Source organism: Cricetulus griseus, chromosome 5 (genome assembly GCF_003668045.3).
Source record: "Cricetulus griseus strain 17A/GY chromosome 5, alternate assembly CriGri-PICRH-1.0, whole genome shotgun sequence".
NCBI lineage: Eukaryota > Metazoa > Chordata > Mammalia > Rodentia > Cricetidae > Cricetulus > Cricetulus griseus.
The window spans coordinates 101,620,334-101,633,215 of NC_048598.1; positions in this window are offsets into that span (position 1 = coordinate 101,620,334).

Genomic DNA, 12,882 nt, shown 5'->3' on the forward strand with positions numbered 1-12,882 from the left:
AGACTGTCCTGGCACTCGCTCTTGTTGACCAGGCTGGTCTCGAACTCACAGAGATCTGCCTGCCTCTGCCTCCTGAGTGCTGGGACCCTTGTACCTTTATAAACTGCCATTTTCCTATGGGCCACCCCTGTCTCCTCTCTATCCAGAAGCAGACCTTTGTCCCTCTGGGACAAACACCCCTTCCTTATCTCCCTTGTTCCCTTCCCCTTCTTCCTTGTCCTCTGTCTCCTGTGTTTGTCCCTTATCCCTGTCCTCTGTCCCATTGGAGCAACATAGCTCCTTTGTGCTGAGAACTTGATCTTGGGGGAGTTCCTGGGCTGATTCAGAGTTCAGAGACCTGAACTGGCACCAACCCTTTCACCCTCTGTGGCCTTTGGAGAGGGACACCTGCGAAACCATCTCTGTGGATTCAGAGACACTATAACCCCAGCAGGCCTCAAACTGTCAGCAATCCCCCTGCCCCAGTCTCCCAAGTGTTGACAAGCGTGAGGCCATAGGACTGGCTAAATGGAATCTTTTATCCTCCTGTGTGAGTCACCCTGGGCTCCCCTCAATCCTGCTCCACTCCAGGGACTGAGGAGGTCCATCTCTGGTGTCTACCAGATTGAATCCCAATCTCACACCTGGCGACTCCTAGCTGTTCTGGCTCCTCCCTGTCTGACACAGGTAGAAAAGGAGGTGCTTTGCTCCACCCCCACAGATACCCCACCAGGTGCTGGCAGCTCTGTCAAAAAATTAAAATAAAAAGACACCCCCCAAAAAATAAAAAGACACCCTAGACCTACTGGAAGCAGTGTCATACACCTGTTATCTCAGTGCCCCAGAAGCTGAGGCAGGAGGATTGTGAATTTCAGGACAAGCTGTAACTTAGTGAGACCCTCTCTCAAAATAAAAAGGATAGAGGCTGGAGAAGTAATTAGAGTTCCTGATCGTCTGCTGGGGATCCCATTTGCAGGGGATCCAACTCCCTCTTCTGGTTTTCTGGGACACTCCACACATGTGGTGCAGACAGACATGCAGGCAACATACTGTACATATAAAATAAATAAATCTGGGGGGGATTAGCCAATCATGGTGGTGCATTCCTTTAACCCTAGCACTCAGGAGGCAAAGGCAGGCGGATCTCTGTGAGTTCAAGACCAGCCTGGTCTACAGAGCAAGTTCCAGGAGAGGATCCAAAGCTACACAGAGAAACCCTGTCTCGAAAAAAAAAAAAAACAAACAAACAAAAAACCCCTAAAATTAAAAAAAAAATGTAAAACAGGAAAATAGGGCTGGAGTGTGGCTCAGGGGTGGAGCCCCACCTAGAATCCCCTACTGAGGGTCTAGGGGTGTGGTCAGGGGTGGAGCACTGGTCTAGCATGAGAGATAGATCCTGGGTTCCATTCCTAAACCTGCAAAAATAAAGGATAAACAAAGGGAAAGTTTTGTCCCCAAAGGTCCCTCTGAGGCTCTGCACCAGACAATAGGAGCAGACAGCTGCCCCATGGACCAGAATCTGGAACTTTCTGGCCTCTCTTTCACCCCATCCCATGGTGGAACCCTTGATGCCAGGCTGCCTGGCTTGGCTCATGCAGCCACCTTTGAGCTCTTAAAGCCCTAAAGCCCTTGCTGGGCTTTAGGGTCTGGCAAGCCCTTGTGGACCCGTGGAAGGAAGAGCCAGGCCTATGGCTTCAAGGACACAACTCATTAATATGCATGAGAACTCACTGCAGTGGCCTTGGCAGGGCCTGGGAGCCTGGGCCGGCTGTGCAGGGTCCAGCCTGTCCAGTCACTGTTCTTCCAACCCTTAACTCATGCTCCGTGGTTTCCAGAGGAACCTCAGGGCCTCTTAGTACATATAACAAACACCTCTAACTCCAACCTCCATCATCCCAAAAGGGGCCCCAGTTCCATCAGCTGTCGCCCCTTCCCTTCTCCAGTCCCTGAGAACCCACAAATCTATGCCCTGTCTCTGGATTCCCCTGTTCTGGGACATTTCCTATCTCGGAGTCCCACACTTGGTGGCCGGCTGCCTCCCATTCCTGTTGCTCACTGAGGAAGAATGAACAGAAAAAATTCGAACAAATAAATCAGACAGAGATTTGTAAAACCTTCTGGAAGGAGGTAAGTCTGAGGCTGCAGGGCCAGGGATGGGCAGCACAGTGGGATCAGGGCACCCTGTACCAGTGCCTGGGGCAATAGGGACCCAATAGGGCAATAGAGCAAGAGAATGGCTTGGTGACCTGAGCTGCATACCTGGGGTCTCTCGGTGGAAGAGGACCAACAGTTGTCCTCTGACTGCCACATGCACACACAGAGCCCAGGGCCAGGGATCTGCTCAACCACGCCTCAGGGCACAGACATTCATCTCTCTTAGAGCCTCAGTTTCCTATTTTGCTGTGCACCAAACAGGACTCCTACGCTGGGGTGTGAAGGAGAACTCAGCCTAGAAGCTTCTCCATGGATTGGCTTGTTTCTAGAAGTTTCCACTGGGTGCTGCCTAGGTTAGGAGTAAGTCTCCAACTCACTCACTCATTCAATAAGCAATTAGTGGATGCCTATGGTATGTCAGGTGCTGTTCTTGGTCTTTTTGGAAATGGGACCATCCTGGGCCCTGGGGACAGGTCACTTCCTGGGTAGAGAGAACGCTGCCAATGAGGACTGTCCTGGATCCACTGAGGCCCAGTGTCACCTCAATGTTGTCAGAGGGAGGCAGGCAGAAAGACACTGGCTCACAGGGAGGAAGGCCCAGGAGTCCAGGAATGCTGAGCCTCCAGACATGAGGCTAGTGGGGATCAGTACGGATCTGAGGAGGACAGACATGTGTCCCTGTGGCAGGTGGTTGCTTCTTCCAGCAGCCTGGGGGAGAATCACCCAGGGCCACTGTGGTTTAGAGGAGGGAGTGGTATGTGGTCTCTTGGCAGCTGGGCACTATTTCCTGTTGCTGGAGGATGTAGGTGCTGACTGCCCACCCTGAGGTCTAACATCTGCTGAAACCATGCTGTAGAGACCTGCTAGAGGCCCCCAAGAGCAGTCTGGGAAGTGGAGGCCTCTCCTCCCCAACTCTCTCTGGCTACAGAATCTGGGGGGAATTTGACAAGAAGTGTTCAGTCCCCTCTTAGGCCACAAGACACTGAGGCCTGTCCTGGGAAGGGATGAAGTTGTGTGGTTGGGGGAGACAGGCTCCTGTCCATCACCAGTGGGTCCCCCCACTACAGAAATAGTATAGGGATAAAGTGGGGTGAGCACAGTTCCACAAACACCCTCCTCTCTGAGTGTACTCCCTACCTCCAGGGCTGGTTCATTCTCCTGTCCTAGATCCAGGTCCTCCTGGGGCTTTTAATCCATGACAATTCATTAAAGCCCTAATTAGCCTCCCATCTGCCATGGGTCCCTGTCCACTGTTTTAGGGGGCAGGGGGGGCCTCCTGACCCAATTTCTTTAGTAGCCTGTGCCGGAGGGGAGTAGTGGACTCCCCACCACCCACCACAGCGGGGGAGGAGAGGAAGCTTCTGGGTTTGCAGCACTTGAGCCCCTGGCATATACTGCATCTGCTCTCCCGCTGGCCCTGAAAGCAGAAATGGCAGCATTTGGGGGAGGGGAGAGAAAGAAACTGGGGGTCAGAGTAAACCCCAGATCCCTCACCTGAGCTTTGGAATTCCAGTGTCACCCCAGCTTTGTTTTTACTAAATCCTAACTCTTCAGTGTTCTCAAGGCTCAAGATTGACAGGGGAGGTGGTGGGCGGCTCACCCTGGCTGCCCACACCTCTGCCCCAAAGGTTGCTGGGAAGTTCTGCTAAAAGGCTTTCTACCTGGTGAGCCGATAGTGACTCAGGAGTGCCCTGGAGTGACAGCCCTGTGGGTAGAGGCACAAAAACCTCAGCTTTGGGACCTTGTGTGCTCCCACCCTTCGAGGCGTGATCACAGCCTGGCTGCATCTGGGGGTGGATGGCAGCAGCGCCACCCCCACTCTACAGATGGAAACACTGAGGCCAGCCACGCATGCATGCTGCACAGACGCTGATGATACACCATCATGGCGCTTGATCCTGGTGGTGGGGGACACTTGCCTTGATGGAGTGTCAGTTGTAGGAAGGAACCAGGGACAGAAGAGCAATTAGGAGGCTAAGGGGACCCCCACTAAGCTCCCCACCCCATCCTGGGCGCCTTCTTCTTCGGTATACGCCACCTCACTTGGATGTCTGTGAGACAGGAACACTTACGGGGTCGCCTGACGTCACTGAAGCGGCTGCTGCTTGGAGGGAAGAGGGCTGCCCCTCTACCTCCTGCCATTCACCCCCTGACACCCCTTCTCACAACCTTTGTAGCCTGGATGCCTCCTCCAGGGAGCCCTCTTGGTTACCCTCAGCCTGACAGATCTGTTCTTGCTAAAAGTCCTCACCAGATTCCAAGTTCCAACAGCCCTCCCCACCACCGAATTTCTGGCTACGGGGTGGGGGGAGTCTCAGGCATGGCCTGTGCTCTAAATGTCCCCCAAGAAGCTGCCTGGCACCAATAGAGGTTCCCAAATGCACCAGACCTCCAAGCTCTGAGTGGTCCCCATTGGGAGGAGGGACACCTGTGTCTTAGGAACTCAGGCGTTGGGAGTCCTCACTCATAATGTGGGGTGGAACACAAACCCGTGGCCAACTGGAACCCAAGCTTTGCCTCTCTCAACTTGTTGAATGGGGCCCAGTGGCCTCACTGGCCAGGCCACAGGACCCAAGGGACAACAGGCCTGGCCTCTGGGATGGGATGGACAGCCGCCCCCACAACCCTGGCTGCTACCGGGACGCAGGCCTGAAGAGTGTGTGTGTGTGTGTGTGGGGGTCTGCCTAGCACCCCAGTCCTCCTCATGGGATCGGAACCCCAAATATGAGCGAGTCCCGCATGCAGACCCCCGCCCCTCCCCAGTTCACCTCGCCTACATCGCCCTGCACTGGCTGGTAGGGGATCGCAGGACGCCGAGCCGCGGCTCCATCCCTGGTGTCCCCCTGCCGCAGTGCGCATCTTTATTCTGCGTCCCCCAGGGTGTTCCCGGGGATGCGCCCCTCAATCCCCTCGACTCTGCATTCCCGGAGGCGGGGAGAACCCCGAAGTTTCCCGGGGGTGCAGAGGGGCTGGAGAGGAGTGCGAGAGGGGAGTGTGGGGGGGGTCCCCGGACTGCAGCGGTGTCACTCACCTGGGCGGCTCCGCCTCGGACAGGCGCGGGGGCCGCTCGGAGCCGCCACGAGCCGCCGCCACCGCCGCGCCGCCGCCTCCCGGTCTCCGCCGTGCGCGTCCTCGCCGCGCATCCCCGTGCGCATGGCCAGGGCGCGCGCGGGCTGCAAGGGGCGCGCGCGACACGTGTTGGAGCAGGTCGGGGGCAGATGGGGACGAAGTCCCCCGGCACTCCGCGTGCCTGGCACCTCCCGGTCCTCAGGACCTCCTCAGACAGTGAGTTCCGGGAAATGCTTGGGGGCTCACCAGATATGGCAGGTTGTCCCTTTGGAACCTTCTGGAAACCGCCAACTCCTCTGCTGTCCCCTCCCTCCCAGGCCAGGCCTCCACCATCTGCACCACACCGCACACCTGCCCGGTTTGCCAAATCTCATCTCTGCGTGGCCTTGCTCCTCAGAGAGTTCCAAAGCCTTCCATGGCTCCCCACTGCGCCCCTGCCTGCTTTCCTCCATCTGCCACCCGGAGCTATGGCCGCCACAGTGTCCCCTCTCCCCGGAGCCTTTCCTTTCACCTGGGACCACGGCGTGCACCTCAGCACACACAGCCTGGTGTAGGTAGATGGACGCATATATTACATATGGGGGCATGAGATGTGAGGGGGAGCCAGAGAGATGGCTCAGAGGTTAGAGCATGGGATGATCTCTCAGAAGACCAGGGTTTGGTTTCCAGCACCCACATGGAGGCTCACAACCCAACCGCTGTTAACTCCAACTCCAGGGACCCAAGGTCCCCTTCTAGTTCGTAGGTTCCCGTATGCACATGCACACAGAGTTAAAAATAAGGCAAATCTTTCACAACAGAGGTGAGTGTGCCTGTTCCTTCGGTGGCATTAGCTGGAGGACTCCCCCTACTCTGAGGCTGGGAACCAGGAGTTCCCCAGGAAGAACAGGAGTTGGGGTGTGGACTGTCCCACTTGGGGTTTCAGGCCATGGGGTCCAGGACAGGAATGTTTAAGGGGAGAAGGCTGGCAGTCCCCCAGAGCAGAGGCCCAGTGAGCATCCATCCTGGGGCTTGGGGGTGGGGGGGTGGAGGCTCATCTGCCTTTGTCCCCAGGGAGGGGTGAGCCAGGGGGCATGTCCTGCACATCCACCTCCCCACACTCATTGTGTGCGTCCTCCAGTGGTTTAGTGGCAGCCTGGCATTGGCTTCACCACCTGTGACTCAAGCAGGCTCCGTTCCCAGACTGTCACATTGGCCTGAGGCCCAGACACTGCATCCTGGGAGACCATGGACCAGGTCACTCTTTAAGCCAAGGGTGGTAAGTTTCCTTCCAAGCCAGGAAAAGTTCTAGAAAAAAGTGACCCCCCCCAATATCCTTGGAGGTAGACTCCAATTCCATGCCAGGCTGCTCTGTCTGTGTACTGATGTGCTGTGGGACCCCAGGAAGGTTGCATACCTTCTCTGAGTCCCTGAGTTGTGATATCCTGATTCTGTGGACTCATGGAGGAGGTATTGGTTGAGTGCCTACTGTGTGCAAAGCTCCATGGTATACCGGGCTTTCCATGGATGGGGAGAGCTACAGCCAAAGCCAGAGGTGAGTGCCAATGGGGTTGAGGCCACAGTTGACTGCCTGGCTGAACTCAAGGTCTCACCCATCTTGTCTGAGTCCAGAGTTCCCAAGTCTAGTGCTGTAGACTACAGCTGTAATGACTGGGGGACCCCAGGGTGCTTGGGGGCTCTGTCCAGATTCCTCTCATTGCTCTGGGGTTGAGAAAGAACAGGGGGAAGGAACTGGCTCCCACCTCAGGACCTTTGCACGCACTGTTCCACTGCCTAGCAGAGTGCCTTCCTCAGCTGTATGCCCCACCCACCCCTGCTTTCTCCTGACTCACATCTCCACCCAGCTGCCTTCTGTCCCCTGTTCCCAGCTTCCCTGCAATTTCCCAAGATATCCTGTAATTTACTCATTCATCGTATTTATGTCTGTTCTTCCCCCTAACCCTGAAGCAGGCCTCCCTGCAGGAACTCAGCTCTTCAACTAGTGACATAGGTGATGGAGACTGGATGGGGGTGGTCTGAGGAGGAGAAAGACCAGGGCATTCTCTCAGCCAGTGTATTACTTCCTGTCCCCCATAGCTGTCAGCTGAGGACAGAGATGCACTTGAGCCACACATACTGCTGGCATTTAATAGACACTCTAAATGTGTGTGTAAGGTCTGTGATGTTGATCAGAGGAGGGTTGTGGGTGTGGCGACCCCCGGCCCAACTGCTGTGTGACAATGGGAGGTTTCCTGCTCTCTCTGAGCTCAGTGTCCTCCACAAGTCCCCACACCCTGCCTGTAGCTCCTCAGAGCCGCCACTGTGGGAAGGCTGAGGGGGAGAGCTGCAGGAGGGTCACAGCCTTACAGGCAGTGGGGTGGTTAGCACCTGGTTGCCAAGGTTATGACCTCCTGTGGATGGGATGTTGCCATGGAGATGGACCACCTGAGTGGCAAGGGTGGCTCCTGCTGATGGGGAGCATGGGTGTGGCTTTGGTGTGTATGTTACTGCCTAGGAGGGGCAGGCATGCTCAACTCTGTGTGGTCTGGGGACAGCGTGGGGGTCCCCATGATGAACTTTGGTGGGGACCCTGATATCAAAGAACAAGTTTTGAAATGAAAGCCTCATGTTTATTCTCTTCTGGATTATGATTGACCCAGTCATGTGGTACCTTCCAAGCAGATGAGAACAACTGTACTCCCCAACTCCTGACCAGAGGGTGAGTTGTCACTCACAAAGATGTGAAGCAACCGGTTCCAGGTGTCCTGAGCCTTGCCCCTGGTTGACAGGCTCATTGCTTTGCATCCTCAGGTCAATGACAACCCTCTCTGAGCCCTAGTAGCTCCATCTGTAAATTTTAAGTCATATTAATGATTCCTCAGCTTTGAGCATGTATATGGTGTCCACACAGCTGCCTGTGATCAACAACAAATGTTTGGACAGTTTCAGGGGGTGGCAACATTGGGAAAGTACGAACACTACCTGCAGGGGAGTTAGGAGACACAGAGAACTCTAGGCAGACAGGATTACAACCAGGTTTGCCAGGGAAGGTGGGAGGGTCCTTCATACATCTTGGTAAGTGGGCTCCTGCTCCCAGAGAGAACTTACTAGAAATCACTTTAAAATGGGCACTTGCTTTAGGCCAGCCAGGACTACATAAAGAGACCCTGTCTCAGAACATGAAAAGAAGAAGGAAGGTGCCCTCTTGGCTCTAGAGGGACGGCCTAGCAGCACTGGCTGCTCTCACAGAGAACCCTGGTTCAGTTCCCAGCACCCACTGGGAAGTTCACTGGGAATCCCAGGGATCTGATGAGACCTTCTGACCTGCACACACAGTGCACACACACACACAGAAAACAAGACATGGTCTCTAGGGCCAGTGGATACCTCAGTAGGTAAAGATGCTTGCTATCAAGCATGAGGATCAGAGTTCAAATCCCAAAATTGAAAAGCTGGGACACACACACACACACACACACACACACACACACACACACACATTTATTTTCAGTCAGGGTTTCTCTCTGTGACAGCTCTGGCTGTCCTGGAACTCATTCTGTAGACCAGGCTGGTCACAAACTCACAGAGATCCGCCTGACTCTACTTCCCCAGTGCTGGGATTAAAGGTGTGTCACCACTGCCTAGCAGCATCAATTTTTTTAAAAAAATATATTTTATACGTTTATTTTATGTGTGGGTCATGCACCCCTGTCACATGCAGAGGTCAGAGGTCAACTTGTGAGAGTCCCAGGGTAGAACTCAGGTCATCAGGCTGGGTAGCAAGTGCCTTCACCTGCACCATCTCACCTGCTGAGACAGACTTACTACAGCCCATGTTTGAACAGGATCTAACTGTGTAGCCCAAACCAGCCTGCAGCTGTTATCCTTCTGCCTTAGTGCTCTTCAATGCTGGGACTCCAGAGTGGGCATCTAGGCCTGGCTATCTGTGAATAAAGGGTTTTCTTGGGGAGGGGGTTTCCGAGACAGGGTTTCTCTGTGGCTTTGGAGCCTGTCCTGGAACTAGCTCTTGTAGACCAGGCTGTTCTGGAACTCATAGAGATCCGCCTGCCTCTGCCTCCCAAGTGCTGGGATTAAAGGCGTGTGCCACCAACGCCCGGCTTTTTGGGTTTTTGAGACTGTGTTGCTGTGTTACACAGGGTAACCTCAGACCTCAATGTAGACTCCTGGGATCTGAAGAGCCAGGATGACAGGCAAGTAAGTGTCCCTGACTCATTTCTCATACCCCGCTGGGGTCAGTTGCTAGAGAGGCTCTCTGCCCAGGTGAGGAGAGCCACAGTCTCTGGCTTCTGTCTCTGTCCTCATCCAGCGGAACCTGCTGCCTCAGAAACTAGTTGGATAATATTCCTTCTGCCTCTGGTTTCTGGAAGAATTGGGAGCATGAGTTCCTGGGAAGCCTCCAGATGGATTTTATTTCTGTGGCTTGTGGGGCTAGAAATGAACCCAAGGCTTGGCACTGCTCAAAGCGCTCAGTCCTCTTTGGGGGAGTCTAGGCAGAGACTTCACCATGACTTCGCCCCCAGTCCCTCACTGGGACACTCTAGGCAGAGGCTCCACCCCTAAGCTACACCCACAGTCCCGATGTGACTTCTGTAGGTGTAGATTCTGAATCTCTCGGGGATGAGTAGTGTCAGGTGATCCACGGGTATGGCTGAATCCCATGCCTATTTTTGACAGCAGCAGGGAGGCACTGGGTGGAAGGGGGACTGTGGGTCAGTCTGGGGCTTGTTTGACTCTAAGTTCCCCAAATGGTTGTGGATCTGGTTTCTTCCACTTTGGTCATGTCCAGGTCACGGGGACAACCTATAGGAGTCAGTTCTGTCCTTCCACTGTGTGGGTCCTGGGATGGGACTCAGGCTGCCAGGCCCCAGTTTTATTTTTTTATATAAATAGCCCAGACTGGCCTTTGAATTGGTGTTCCTCCTGCCTCCACGATCCCATAGTTGAGTTCATAGACATGCTCTACCCACTGTGGCTTTCCTTTTACTCTCTGTCCCTTGGGCTCTCACCCACATTGCTGCCTAGCATGGGGTTGTTGTTGGTGGCCACAGGGCCTTTGTGTCTGGCAGATTTGTGTCCCTGCTGCTCCAGGTCAGCCTTGCTGTTTATGGCACTGAGCGATGGGTAGAGACGGCCAAGCCTTTAGGACTACAGGGTCTGCATGCTCACACACTAGAGACTTTTATTGTGTGAGAGACCTGGGTCGCCTGCTTCCTGGCGACAGCTAGAGAGCCCATGGGGAGCAGGGAGGTAACTGGGACCCGCTGGAAGAGCTGTGGGGGCATTTCCTGGGACATCAAAACTCAGTCCCTTGATGTATGTGGGGGGGGGGCGAGCTGCCCCAGCAGCCAACAGCCCCTGGGTCCACCCTGTAGGAATCCACCTCTCATGGCCTGGCTGGCTGAGGTCTCGTCTGTCCAGTTCACTGAGCGGAGAGCCACACACCTCACGAGCAGGTTGGTTGGGGTTCGGGTGGTTGAGAGCACTGCTCTAAGCAGAGCCATCTGGGCTCTTCCGGAACTGCGCCAGGGCTGGGGTGAGGCCTCCCTTTGGCTGTCTGGGATGAACCTGCCGTGTGAGAAAGGAGATGTTTCTTTTCTCTGGTCCTGTTTTCCCCGTTCTGTCCCCACGTCCTTGACACCCCCATCTGCTTGTAGCTAAGGACGACCTTGAACTTCTGATCCTCAGACCTCCACATTCCCAGCACATCGGTGACAGGATCGCACCACCACACCTGGTTTCTATGATGACCCGAAAAGATCCCTGGGCTTGGGGAATGTAGGCAAACACTCTGTCTTCCAGTTACAGCTATAGTTCCTTTAGGCTTGGGCCCCCGCCCCGCTGTGTCACCAAGAGGACAGAGTTAGAGAAGGGCTCGATGCCACAGAGGAGCAGGAGGATGTAGAGGGAGGGATACTGTGAGCAGCCGCGTTCAACGGAAGCTGTGTGGCCCTGTGGAAGTTCCTTCCCCTCTCTGGGCCTCGGCTGCATTATCTAAACGCAGAAAGGGGACTAATGAAAAGGTTTGGCGGGAGGTTGGGTGAGCTGGGCAAAGCAGGTGGGGTGGGAGGGGCAGAGCTGCCGCTGACCACGGTACCCATAGTATCTGGCCCAATTTCCGAAGCTTCTCGAAGCTGCCAGGAGGTGGCATCTCAGGGGTGTCCTGTCGATCTGGGGTCAAGCCGTGGCCTGTCTGTCGTTCATCTGCAGGGCCTCTGGGCAAGGTCTCCCAGAGAGGGGCCTCCTGGCACAAGATGCGCGGCCTCTCTGCGAAGACCTGTAAGCCGAGGGCGGTGGTGAGCACAGGCACGTGCAGCAGGCCGGGTCCCTGAGCTGACGGCCGGAGTCCCCGGCTGCAGCCCCCAGGCCTGCGCTGGCCCAGATCCGGAAGCTGGAAGGGTGGGATCTGGGCCGGGGTCAGGGGGCCGCCGGTTGGCATAGTGAGCAGCGGTGGGGCGGCGGGAGCCCGGATCCTGTGTCAGGGAGGCTGGTGGCCTGGTTCCTCCTGCTGTCCCCGCCCCCTCCGCCTGCTCATCTCTCTAACGCTGTCTGTCTGTCTGTCGTCTACCCATCCATGTCTGCCTTTCTCCCCTCCACCTCCTAGAGACATATTAAATCTTCACTGCATATTAAGAGGAAATATCAAATATTAAATTTCTTCCTTTTAAAATATTAAAACACTCAGATTTGGATCCTGCTCCCCAAATCCTTAGACCAGTTTCTCCCATGCCAAGGTGGCATGGGACTTTTCCAACATGTACAACCTTTTGACTTTGTGACAGGATATGCTTGTCTTCAAAACTCAGCCACACACCTGCAATATCTGGTCAAAAATAAAAATTAGGGGGCCGTGGTGGCGCACGCTTTTGACCCCAGCACTCAGGAGGCAGAGGCAGACAGATCTCTGAGTCCAGGCCAGCCTGGTCCAGAGTATGTTTCAGGACAGCCGGGGCTAGATAGATAGAGAATAAAAACACCACAAGTGGGGTTCTTCTATACATATTCTATACTTGAATCTTCACTCTGCAACTGTCCCAAGGCTGTCTCAGCAAGTTTCTGTAATATTACACTGTGTAACAAACATCCCCAAACATAGTAACCTTTTCTTTATTATTTCACATGAGTGTGCGGGGCAGTCTCACCTAGGCTGTACACTGTGTTTTTCATTTTATTTATGTGTGTTTACATTCATGGGGACAAGTGCCATGGCATTTGTCAATGACAAGTGTGGGTCAGAGGACAAATTGCACTTGTTCTGTTCACCTGTAGGTTCTAGGGAACAAACTGAGGTCACCAGGCTTGAAGGCAAGGTCCATCCCTCTCACTGGCCCTGTTTTGTGTCGTTGAGGAGCATCTTGCTCTGTAGCCCTGGCTGTCTGCAAACTGGCAACTTTCTCTCTTCAGCCTCCCAAAGGGGGCGGGGCTAAGAGGTGTGAGCGGGGCTAACATGTGGGTAGGGACTAAGGGGTGCAGGTGGGGCTAATAAGTGTGGACCACTTCTCCAGGCCTCAGACTTCCTGGCCCCAAGAATATGGGGTCGGAGCTTTTCTGTCTCCAGGCAACAGGTGCTAGGCCAGCTTCCCCACATGGCTGCAGTTTCCAGGCCCTTTTGCAGTAGTGAGACACTGCCGAGCTCCTCTGTCAGCTAGGCTGTTTTTCTGTGTCCTGACTGTAGGGCAGTCA